Source organism: Pinus tabuliformis, chromosome X, assembly GCF_031772625.1.
Source record: "Pinus tabuliformis cultivar Carrire ecotype Pingquan chromosome X, CPIR1, whole genome shotgun sequence".
In the NCBI taxonomy this organism is placed as follows: domain Eukaryota; kingdom Viridiplantae; phylum Streptophyta; class Pinopsida; order Pinales; family Pinaceae; genus Pinus; species Pinus tabuliformis.
Window position 1 is genome coordinate 783861205 of NC_142308.1, and position 12888 is coordinate 783874092.

At 38.4% G+C, this 12888-nt stretch overlaps 1 protein-coding gene and 1 pseudogene across 2 annotated transcripts in view; one reads left to right on the top strand and one right to left on the bottom strand.

Annotated features, from left to right (window-relative positions):
• LOC149142188 (phospholipase D beta 2-like) overlaps nucleotides 1-12888 on the bottom strand; it is a 39482-nt gene that overhangs the window by 20054 nt on the left and 6540 nt on the right. The window lies entirely within an intron of this gene.
• On the top strand, nucleotides 7902-12617 carry LOC149142189 (embryo-specific protein ATS3A-like; annotated as a pseudogene).

Consider the following 12888-nt stretch of genomic DNA (forward strand, 5'->3'; position numbering starts at 1 on the left):
ATTAATGGGTTGCTTAATAAGTAGTCTATTTCCTTAGCCTCCTTAGAAATACGAAACGTATACCTTGTAGTTGAATGCCAAATTTTGTCCACGTGGAGGGTGCTTCTTTCTTATTAAATTAGTGTAGCAATTGACTTATGTATTTCCTGTGCCTCCATGAGATGATTTAGCATTTCAGTGCATAGAATCATGCATACATGTATATTTTAGTTTTCACTATGAATAATACCTGATGGGACCAGCCCGTACTTTGGTTTAAAGTTATTAATGATAATACCTCAACATTGTGATTAACAATGTGTGATTAACAAATAATTCGGGATCATTACACATATGATTAAGCTCTAAGCAGTAGATTATTCTGGATATTTGTTTATGGCATTTATGTCAGTTTTTAATGGCGATGGGTTAGCTGTACCCGCCTCGGTTACTATTTTCCCGCTCGTTGAAGTTACCAAAACCCTTGGTTTTTGTCATTCGACCATTTTCTGTTTTTCACTCTGCAAAGAAAATACAGTGAGGGTTGAGCCTGCGACGAGGGTTTGCATGCAACAGTATCTTGCTCTGTAATGGCGCTTGTCCGCTTCTGGTTGTGGTTTCCTCTGCCTGGTTAACACTCTGCTCCGTGGACGTTGTTGTCTCTATTATTTTTAACTGTCTTTATGTTGTTCACTGTGGTTGCATTCTAGATTAATTTGCTGTTGACTTCCTTGGTTTCCAGGTCGCGTTCACAACGGACCCTGGGCTTGGTTTCGACAGACTTCAACAAGGTATGTCCTCTCTTCCTTGCTATAGTTATCTACTCAATTTTTCAGTGGTGCTAAGGTTGGTCACTCCTTGTGAGTAGGGCTCCCTTTTGTGTTCGTGACCCAGGTTCGAGCTTGAGCTACCGGCGCTAACTATCCTTCGGGTAAGTGCAATTAACACTCTTGCCTCCACTATCTGCTATTGCTTTGCACTCTCGTTTCTGGTATGCGTTCACTAACTTGTCTCTGTTGTTTTTGTTGCAGGTTGGGGTTTGGCTCCAGATCGAGTCATGGCTCGGATTCTGTCAGTGGAACGGGTAGGGTCGTTCTCTGCTATAAATTCTCCATTTGTAGTCTTTCCTCTCTGCTTGTTGGTGTAGTTTGCCAATAGGTTAGTAAAACGAGAGGGTTGGCTCCTCTAACTATTGTTTCGCATCCAATGGCCTCAGCTACAGCTTGTAATTAATTTTCTTGTTCTTCTCGACAATATTATAGTCTTACAGGGTTTTGAACCCTAGCTTTGCTGTTTGCCACTGTCTGTTGAGGTCATTCCGGTTTCTGGTTGCTAGTCTTATACTTTTGAGGGCTATTATTTATTTCAATGTGCCAACATTAATTTATATGTAATGGAAATGAAAAGAATTGGTTACAAATGGCTACCTCTGTCGTAGAGGAATTCTACTGAATTTGCGTCCTTTTTTCTTTCTGCTTTTGTGGTTGCTTGCGCCGTGGTTCTGGAACTGGTGTTGCTTGCTAGATTCCGTTGCCTTGTTCCTTGTTATAATGTGCTTTCTGTTCTCGTCGTTCGAATATTGAAAACTCTGTCTCTGCTTGCTAGGAAAATATTGCTAGAAAATTACAGGAATGCATCTCGTTGTTTAATTTGTCACACTCAGTAATTAATAGGAAAAAAAAATTGAAATGAAAGGATTGTTGGTTACAGATGGGTTCAGATTCAGGGTTTTGATAATCGTTTTCTGCTCTCTTATATTACTATTCTCTCCAATCGAACCTTTTCAGAATGATTTACATTTGGTTTTTGTACTGTTTTCCCACAGTTACCTGAACTGTGCACAATTACGCTTCAGTTTCCTTTTTTCAGTTACATAATTGTTAACTTATTCGGGTCTTCTTGCGCTGTAAGATTTACAATTGATATTGATTTTTTTTTCTAAATGAAGGAAACAGTTGTAATATGAATTAATCAATAAAAGACAGATAATGTCAGTAATGACCCTAATTAACTATACTATTCCTAGGTTCCCCCTAACTAATAATGAAATAAGAAGAAACAAGTCTCTACACTCTGCTTTGACCAATTAAACATAAAGAAAACCAAATACTGATAAATCTTTCCACCTTGGCTGAGACCAACATCTGGTCATGGTGCCCTTAGCTGGATGCTCCTGCATCAGACTCCCGGGGTAAGAAATATTCATGACTCCCATCCATGAGCTTCTTGACTGAATAACTCGCCTACTCTATCTGTCTGGCATTAAGCCACGAATTTTCCTCAATAGGACGGTTCCTCCACTTAACCAAAGATTGTAGATATTCTTTCCATTGAGTTCGCCTGGCCACCTGAGTGTCGAGGATCCTCTCGATCTCGAGAAGCTGAGCGTAAGGCATTTGTCTCATCCAAGTCTCACTTCCATCCTGTGTGTCTCGTGTAGGTCGTGGTGTGTTGTCTTCCTCTGGATCAGCAGTGTATGGAAACAGGTCTGCCACATTAAAGATGGGCGAGATGCCTATTCCTGGTGGTAGTTGTAATTCATAAGCATTCGCTGAAAATTTCTGGAGAACTTTGCAGGGGCCTATCTTTTTGTACTTCAGCTTGTTATATGCACCTCTAGGAAAACGCTCCTTGCGCAAATGCGCGAGGACCTCATCCGCCACATTAAACTGCACCTCTCTCCATTTCAAATCTACTTGCTGCTTATATTTTTTACTGTTATCCTGCAAAATTATTTTCACCTGCTCGTGGATACTATTCATCGCTTTGGTGAAATCTTCCCCATCAGCACTCTGCCTTTCCTGTTGTCCTAGATCTCGTAATTCATGCACTCCGCGAGGATGCATGCCATATAAGATCTGAAAATAACTGTAACCCGTGTTGCGGTTGGGCGAGTCGTCGTAAGCGAACTCCGCCTAGGCAAGTACTTGATCCCACATTCGTTAATTTTCACCAATCAAACTTCGTAGCAGGTTCCCCAAGCTCTTGTTTACCACCTCTATTTTCTCGTCAGTTTGCGGGTGATAAGCAGAGCTGAAACTTAACTGCATGTCCATTTTCTTCCACAAGGTGCGCCAGAAGTGCCATGTAAACTTCATGTCCCTGTCAGAGAGAATGGACTTAGGTAGACCGTGTAGCCTAACGATCTCTGTAAAGAACAAGTGGGCCACGTGAGTGGCATCACTGGTTTTTCTGCAAGGGATGAAATGTCCCATCTTTGAAAACCAGTCTACTACTACCATCACCGAATCATAACCCCACTGCGTCCTTGGTAGACCCAAGACGAAGTCCAAGCTGACTGAGTCCCACGGTCTACTCGGAATGGACAATGGCATGTAGAGTCTCGTATTCTGACTATGTCCTTTCACCAACTGACACACTTTACATCTGGTCACAAATATCTACACATCCCTTCGCATTCTTGGCCAAAAATAAAAATGGCTAAGCTGCTCTAATGTATTGTCTATGCCGAAATGTCTGGTTAGAGCTCCATTGTGCTTCTCCCGAATGATATTCTCTCTCATTGAACAGTAACGAATGCATAACTGTCCCCCTTTAAACAATAGCTTCTCCTGCAAGTTATAGTCCAACCATGGACTATTGTTTCTCAGCAAAGGATTTTGACAGGCTTCATAAGCCTCTTTGAAATTCGTGTCGGTCTGATACAAGTCTTTCAAATGCTCAAAGCCTAACACTTGTATCGTACTCTCCTGTAGAAGCAAGGCTTTTCTGCTCAACACATCCGCCACCTTGTTGGCCTGCCCGCTAATGTGTTTCAACACAAAGGTGAAACTCTACAAATATTCAACCCATTTAGCATGCTTGTGATTCAGCTTGTGCTGTTCCATCACATATTGCAGTGTAGAATTATCCGAGAATAAAACAAACTCATTCCCCCCCAAATAGTGTCTCCAATGCTTCAGTGCTTAGATGATAGCATAGAATTCCTTGTGGTAAGATGAATACTTCCGCCTGCTTTCATTCAATTTCTTGCTGAAAAACGCAACAGGTTTGTCTTCTTGGCTAAGTATAGCTCCAATGGTTATACCACTTGCATCATAGTGAACTTGAAAAAGCTTTTTAAAATCTGGAAATCTCAGGATCGACCTTTCTGTGATCTTCCTCTTCAGTAGCTGAAAACTCCTTTCTGTTGCCTCGGTCCAACGAAAAGGTTGACTTGCCTTCTTTATAGTGTCCAACATACATGTGCAAATTTCACTGAAATTTCTTATAAATTTACAGTAAAAGCTTGCAAGCCCATGAAAACTACGTACCTCAAACAGACTTTTTAGGGATGGCCAGTTGACAATTTCTGCAATCTTCTCTGGGTCCATCTTCAACTCGTTTTCTGCAATCACGTAACCCAGATAAACCAATTCTTTTTGTAGAAAAGTGCATTTTTTTCAGATTTATCAGCAGCTTATTCTGCTGCAATTTTTCCAGCACACTTTGAACATGTCGAAAGTGTTCCTCCCTCGTCTTGCTAAAAATTAATATATCATCCAGGTACAAGATTACAAACTTTCCAATGAATTCCTTCAACATTTCATTCATCAGTCGCATAAAGGTACTGGGTGCATTACTCAGTCCGAATGGCATTACCAGCCACTCATACAGTCCTTCATTGGTCTTGAAGGCTATTTTCCACTCATCCCCTTCCCTGATTCGAATATGATGATACCCGCTCTTTAAGTCAATTTTCAAGAAGTATGTTGCCCCGCTCAGGCAGTCCATCATGTCGTCCATCCGTGGCAGTGGAAATCTGTACCTGATGGTGATTTTGTTGATGGCCCTTGAATCCGTGCACATTCGCCATTCTCCTCCTTTCTTGGGAGCGAGAACTGTTGGAACTATGCAGGGGCTCAAACTTTCCCTTATCAGCCCTTTATCTAGCAATTCCTGCACTTGTTTTCTGATTTCTTCATTGTCTTTGGGGCTCATCCGATACGTTGCCTTATTCGGTAGACTTGCTCCAAGTATAAAGTCAATATGATGACTTATACTTCTCCTGGGAGTAAATTTATCTGGTAAGTCGTCTACTACTATATCGTTGAATTCCTGCAGCATTTCCTGAATTTCATCAGGCAAATCTGACACTTCTATGTGTAACAACACTGTCTTTGCTCTTCTTACAATAGCATAACTTACTTCACTGTCTTCAATCTGCTTCAAAAATTGTTTTCCACCCATTAATAACACTCTCATCCCACTTGTTTCTGTTGTCTCCTCCTCCTTGATGGGCACAAGTGTGTGCTTGAACCCATCTTTGATAAACTTATAGCAGTTTGTCTTCCCGTCATGTATTACCTTCCTGTCATACTGCCATGGCCTTCCTAGCAGTATATGACATACATCCATCAATATTATATCACAAATAACCTTATCCTTATATTTTCCAATGTGGAACTCAAGTTTGCACTATTCATCCACCAACAGTTGATGGCCTTTCTCTAGCCATGATACCTTATAAGGAGTGGGGTGCTTCAGCCGATTCAACCCCAACTTCTATACCATCTCCATGGTAACTAGATTATCCGTGCTCCCACTGTCGATAATCATCTTGCAACATTTGCGTGCGATTTACAAACTGTCTGGAATAATGCTTTTCTTTGAGTTTGTTCAGCTGTTTCTTTGGCTGGTTTCAGCAACACTTTGTTCAAAACTAAGGCTTCCCCTATTTCCAGCACATTTTCTGCTTCCTGGGGAGGTGCCTTTGCTTCCTTTGGTTGTGTGACATACGCACCTCTTTGTCCAACTTGTTCCGTTTCAGGACACTCAAAATATTTGTGCCCCCACTTTTGACACCTGTAGCATTGGTAGTTAGCTCCTCTGCCTCGACCATTTCCTCTTCCTCGCTAATATGGCTTACCACCTCTAGTGCTGTCACCTTTTTCTGTTGTCCCAGAAGTTTTGGAACTGCTGCCTTCTTCACTATTGCTGGTAGTTCGCCCTCTACCATAAGACTGTCCTCTTCCTCTACCGGTTCCCTGTCCTCTCCTAGCATTTTGTTTTCTTGTGATCTTCTCCTCTACTCTCATAGCACTTTGGTATTCTTCTTCTATATTTTTCGGGGAAAGAATGATGATTTCATCTAATATTTCTAATCTCAAACCATTTACATACCTTGCTATTTTCTCCGGGGTCTCCTCTGTATAACCAGCTCTTAAATTTAGCCGGTAGAATTCTTCAGTGTACTCTCTTACTGTCATCCCTTTCTGTTTCAAATTCTGAACTTGCCGATGCAGTGCAATCTAGTAATCTTTGGGCAGAAATCTGCCTTTCAACTTGGCCACCCTCCTTGATCATTTCTTTATCGGCAACTTGTTCATCCTTCTTCTCTCTGCTTGGACACTATCCCACCATAGGTCTGCGTGTGACTTAAACTTTGTTGCAGTGAACTTAACTCTCTGATCTTCACTGACCTCTTCACACTCAAAATATTTGTCCAGCTCATTGATCCAGTCCAACAGAACTTCTATGGACAAGCTGTTGTCATAATTTGGAATTTCTAGTTTAGGCTTGCTACTCGCCAATAGGATTGACCTCAACAATCTCATTTTCGAACCTTCTTCATCCGATCCATCTGTTGTTACTACATATTTTTCATTGCTGTCATCTCCTACCTCTGGATTCCTTCTCCTTCCTGCTTCAACTGCCTCCAAACGGGCAGTAAGGATCCTAATTTCCTCCCGCAATCCTTCATCTACTGCTCTCTGAGCATCTCTTCCATGTCCTCATCTTCCAACTTCCATTTCTCAGGAAAAACTCTAAATCCTACTCTGATACCACTATGATGGGACCAGCCCGTACTTTGGTTTAAAGTTATTAATGATAATACCTCAACGTTGTGATTAACAAATAATTCAGGATCATTACACATATGATTAAGTTCTAAGCAGAATATTATTCTAGATATTTGTTTGTGGCATTTATGTTAGTCTTTAATGGTGATGGATTAGCTGTACCCGCCTTGGTTACTATTTTCCTGCTCGTTGAAGTTACCAAAACCCTTGGTTTTTGTCATTCGACCATTTCTTGTTTTTCACTCTGCAAAGAAAATACAGTGAGGGTTGAGCCTGCGATGAGGGTTTGCATGCAACGATATCTTGCTCCATAATGGCACTTGTCTGCTTCTAGTTATGGTTTCCTCTGCCCGGTTAACGCTCTACTCTGTGGGCGTTGTTGTCTCTGTTATTTTTAATTTTCTTTATGTGGTTCACTGTGGTTGAATTCCGGATTAATTTGTTGTTGACTTCCTTGGTTTCCAGGTCGCGTAAACAACGGACCCTGGGCTTGGTTTCAACAGACTTCAGTGAGGTGTGTCCTCTCCTCCTTGCTATAGTTATCTGCTCAATTTTTCAGTGGTGCTAAGGGTGGTTGCTCCTTGTGAGCAGGGCTCCCTTTTGTGTTCGTGACCCAGGTTCGAGCTTGTGATGCTGGTGCTAACTATCCTTCGGGTAAGTGCAATTAACACTCTTGCCTCTACTTTTTGTTATTGATCCGCACTCTCATTTCTGGTATGCGTTCACTAACTTGTCTCTGTTGTTTTTGTTGCAGGTTGGGGTTTGGTTCCGGATTGAGTCGTGGCTCGGATTCTGTCAGTGAAACGGGTAGGGTCGTTCTCTGCTATAGATTCTCCATTTGTAGTCTTTCCTCTCTGCTTGTCGGTGTGGTTTGCCAATAGGTTAGTAAAACGAGCGGGTTGGATCCTCTGACTATTGTTTCGAATCCAATGGCCTCAGCTATATCTTGTAATTAATTTCCTTGTTCTTCTCGGCAATACTGTAGTTTTACAGGGTTTCGAACCCTAGCTTTGTTGTTTGTCACTGTCTGTCGAGGAGGTCATTCCAGTTTCTGGCTGCTGGTCTTATACTTTTGAGGACTGTTATTTATTTCAATGTGCCAACATTAATTTATATGTAATGGAAATGAAAAGAATTGGTTACAAATGGCTACCTCTGTCGTGGAGGAATTCTACTGAATTTGCGTCCTGTTTGCTTTCTGCTTTCGTGGTTGCTTGCGCCGTGGTTCTGGAATTGGTGTTGCTTGCTGGGTTTCGTTGCCTTGTTCCTTGTTATAATGTGCTTTTTGTTCTCGTCGTTCGAATATTGACAACTTTGTCTCTGCCTGTTAGGAAAAGATTGCTAGAAAAATACAGGAATGCATCTCGTTGTTTAATTTGTCACACTCAGTATTTAATAGAAAAAAAAATGAAATGAAAGGATTGCTTGTTACAGATGGATTCAGATTCAGGGTTTTGATAATCGTTTTCTGTTGTATTATATTACTGTCCTCTCCAATCGAACCTTTTCAGAATGATTTACATTTGGTTTTTGTATTGTTTGCCCACAGTTACCTGAACTATGCATAGTTACACTTCAATTGCCTTTTTTCAGTTACATAATTGTTAACTTATTCGGGTCTTCTTGTGCTGTAAGATTTACAATTGATATAGATGTTTTTTTTTTGAAATGAAGGAAACAGTTGTAAGATGAATTAATCAATAAAAGACAGACAATGTCGGTAATGACCCTAATTAACTATATTGTTCCTAGGTTCCCCCTAACTAATAATGAAATTAAAAGAAACAAGTCTCTACACTCTGCTTTGACCAATTAAACATAAAGAAAACCAAATACTGATAAATCTTTCCACCTTGGCTGAGACCAACACCCGGTCATGGTGCCCTTAGCTAGATGCTCCTGCATCAATACCAACCTGTTTTAGTAAGATGTCATGAAATCATGGAGTTCATAAGAACGCTAGAGGTATGAGTAGCCATTAGGATGACTTACTGGTATACTTTTCTTGGGTGGAGGTAGGTATTTGACTTTCAGGAACATCACTACAAAACCATTAAATCTCATGAAGCTCACATCTAGTTGCTCTATTTCTATTTCATTAGGACAAGACCCATGTTAAATTGATTATTGATGATAGAAGAGCTTCATAAATTGTGTCGTAAATGTATTAATGTTACTAAACAATGTTCTTAACATATCAGCTAAAGTTTCCTCAAGTATTAATTTTTAGGACACACATCCTAGTGTGTCACATGTTCAATAGACATGGGGCCCCTAAGGGACTTGCCCTATTACTTAGGATCTTATACGTGGTAACATGCTCCAAAAAGGTCTCATTACACATTGTTCAATATAATGTGCTGACAAGGATTCTTTCTAGATTGAATATCGTATATAATCCCTTGACACTAAAGCTCATTAAATTATATCATAATACAAAACTGAAAAATCTAACTTTGAAAAGAAATAAAATAGTTGATCTAAGGCTCATAGCAGCAAGTTTCAACCATATTGGCTTGTGCAGTAATGAAATTCCACAGCAGTACGAAATTCAACAAAATTTTTGTATAGTACAGGTATAGTATGATCATTCTAATTATTGAAATAATAAGCACCAAAAAGCCCATAAACCTCACAAATATTTTAAAAAAACGCTTGATATATAAACTAAATTGTAGAATTTTCAAGTAGTTTTTTATAATTTCTAGTTGGCTTAAGAATCCTATAATACTAAACAACATGGTAATAAATGGGCTTGAAGCAATGCCACTACAAACGTTTTTCCAACAACGTTATATCTTGTAAACATCTACCTTTTTCCAAGATATCAATAGGAATATATTAACAACAATATTGTAGAACTCATATTCAAGGATAACTCCATTAGGGTCTTGAATCATTGACATGGGAAGAACCCAGAAACAATTAGAAAAGTCAGCAAAAGCTCGGAGAACCTTGAAAAATGAACAGAACTTGATTTGTTTTTAATTCATTTCCTAATCCAAAAAAGTATCTCTATCACCTATTAGACATCATGGTTCCCCTCTATTGGCACATTGAGATAATTCTCACTGGAAAAATCAAAAGCTGAGAAAAAAAATTACCCAAAAGAAAAAACATTTTACAAAATGGTTTTAGCCCTGTCAAAACAATTTCTGGGAAATATCACCGATGACTCGGCCAAATCACAACCTTCTCAATAAATAGTGAGTTAGCCAAACCTTTTAGAACAACTTTTTGGCAATAATTTCTTGTTTCGCATTACAAAACAGCTTAATAAATAAGAACAAAAACACGAAGGAATAATTCACAAGAAAAAATAACCAACCATAGCTAAAAAGGACATATGGTATACATGTATGAGAAAGTTATAAAATTCAATGGCTATAAAATTGTTCAAAAAAAAATTGAAAGCTATAACCAACACCAACCTTGAATCACCCACATAGCCACATCCCAATGCCCAACTACAATGGCCCATGGGTCAAAGTTCAACTTACTCAAACAAATTTTCAAAGACAACTTGCTCCAAATGGTACCAATCATGTTTTACTTTCAAGGAAACTGACTTGGAAATTGCCTACAATGGTCACTTTGATCCATACCCCCAAAGCCTAGTTGACTTATTGGTGCTTAATCAAACCAAAACATCTTATAGTTAGCCCTAAAACTTGATTGGCTTATGGTAAAACATGATTGGCTTCTTACTGGTTGATCACAAATACGTTTTATAATCACTCATCACCCATTATTGAAAATATAACTTGGGAGAATGACTCCATTAGTAGTCCAAAACATGACTAACCTTAATAGTGAACACTAGATGTCAGCTACATAAAGCCATGGCCCATAAGTGTCCAAGTTGAAAATTCAATAGATCATCAAGTTTGTGAATTATTTTTAACCTTGATAAATAGTTAGCTATAGGTTAGAAGGAATGTCTGAATGAATTTTCAATCAAATTTGAAATATAAAATAGTAAGGAAATATAAGGTAGGAAATTAACTATGACTTTACATTATATATCAATAGTGGAAAAAGGAACCTATAGCTTTGCTTGTCTATAGACATAATGTTAGCATATTTGTCTAAAGTTAACTAATTAGCAAACAATTGCCTCAAAAACTTCAATTATCTTGCACTGGAATAAATGTTACTGCAATTATTTCTCCAGTACAGATTTGTGTTTAATATTGTCATTTGCACTAGTCAAGTACTACTACACATTACTATGCTATTCTGATAATTCAATATAACCCAGATCAATTGCGAGACTTATTGGTTAACCCCACTGCTATCCACTGGATTTCAGGATGCCCGACCCGAGATGACCTGGTGGTAGTAGAATTTCACCATCTTCTGACCTTTTTATCAACCCCTAGATCTTGACATAGTAGCTCAACCAATGAGGGATTTAGGGAAAACTTAATATATTTGAAGAAAACTATAGAGCCAAAAGAAACTACATATTACTGACAGTATAAAAGTTCGAATGGGTTTGTGTATTGTTCATACATACCATCTGAATTCAGTAGGATTTTGAATCCATGTACAATAGTTTATCTCAATTCACTACTATTTTTCTTGTTTATTATACTGTATTGTTTTGCATTTATTGTACTGTATTGTTCTGCATTTATTGTACTGTATTGTGTTGCAGTTAGAATATTGTATATTTTATGAAGATGTATACTAGTATGCGCATGAATTTTACTCAAACAATTTAAATAAGAAAGCTTGATTTATATGATCACAATGTCCATGTTCCATATTTCAATGGAGCTATCCAATGTGTATGGTTCATTCTTTATATATGGGTTTGTATATTTTTCATAGGGTTTGTGTATTGTTCATTCTATGTTATATATATATATATCATTTGAATTCACTTGCTATAAATTTTCAGTTATATTTTCGAATTCAGTAGGATTTTGAATCCACTTACTATAATTTATTTAGGGATTTTGAACCCACTTGCTATAATTTATCTTAATAATACTTTTTTTTTTGTATTATATTGTATTGCTTATAATGCAGTGTGTATTATATGAAAATGTATAAGAATATGTGCATGAATTTTATGCCAGAAAATTTAAATTAAAAAATTTGATTATATGATTTATATAACTAGAATATCAGAATATTTATAGAACTATCCAAATAAGAATAAGTTTGGGTAATATTGTTTATATTTGTTGAACCCAGAAACTTATTCTACAATCCAATATAATGTATAAAAATACTTAAATTCTCTCCACTCATATTAGATTGGTATTTAAAATAGATATTAAATAAAAGTATATTAGATCCATATTTAAATTAGAAATTGAATGAGTTTGTTTCTTGTTCACATTTCCATGATATTTACAAGGAAATTGCTCCAATGCAATAGAGATCAAAACGACACGCGCTCCATCAGCAGAAACAACCGACCAAGTGGGTGTGAGGTTTGGTGATTCACTGGGAAACCACGTGGTGGCAGCCCATCTGAAGCATCCCCAGCCTGTGTTCAATCGCAGATCAGGGCACCAGAAACAAGGTGGTACTCACGTTCAGTACAAGCCCTTTGACAGATGTTCAATCAATAAGTTTGAGGTTGAAGGTCCATGCATGTAGAGAGGCATCTGCTATCTCTACCTCAAGCGTGTTGGGGCTGATGACTGGAGACTCGGGTGGGCTAAAGTCCTCTCCAAACATCAAAATGGCCTCCTTGCCCCTGCTTCTGATATGTTTTAATTCAAAACGTTTCTGCCCAGCAATGTCTGGTTCGGCTTTGAATACTGTGACATTGATGGGCCTCACCCTCCTCTGCTTGCTCACGACCAAGCCAACTAGTATTATATACAACGAGAGAGGTATATATTAAGTACTAATATATCTTTTGTGGAAGAGATACATATTTAGTACTAATCATGCACGACCATTGGAATTAAAATGACCTATCTAGAAAAGAGTGAATGTGAGTATGTGGAAGACAATCATGTTTGCATATACAATCCCTGCAGTTGTAAAGACAAACCTAACAGCTGGATTATTACTACAAATTATTTGAATTCTCCACCGGTTGAACCAAAGCATGTCTACAAATGCAGAAAGATACAGTTTC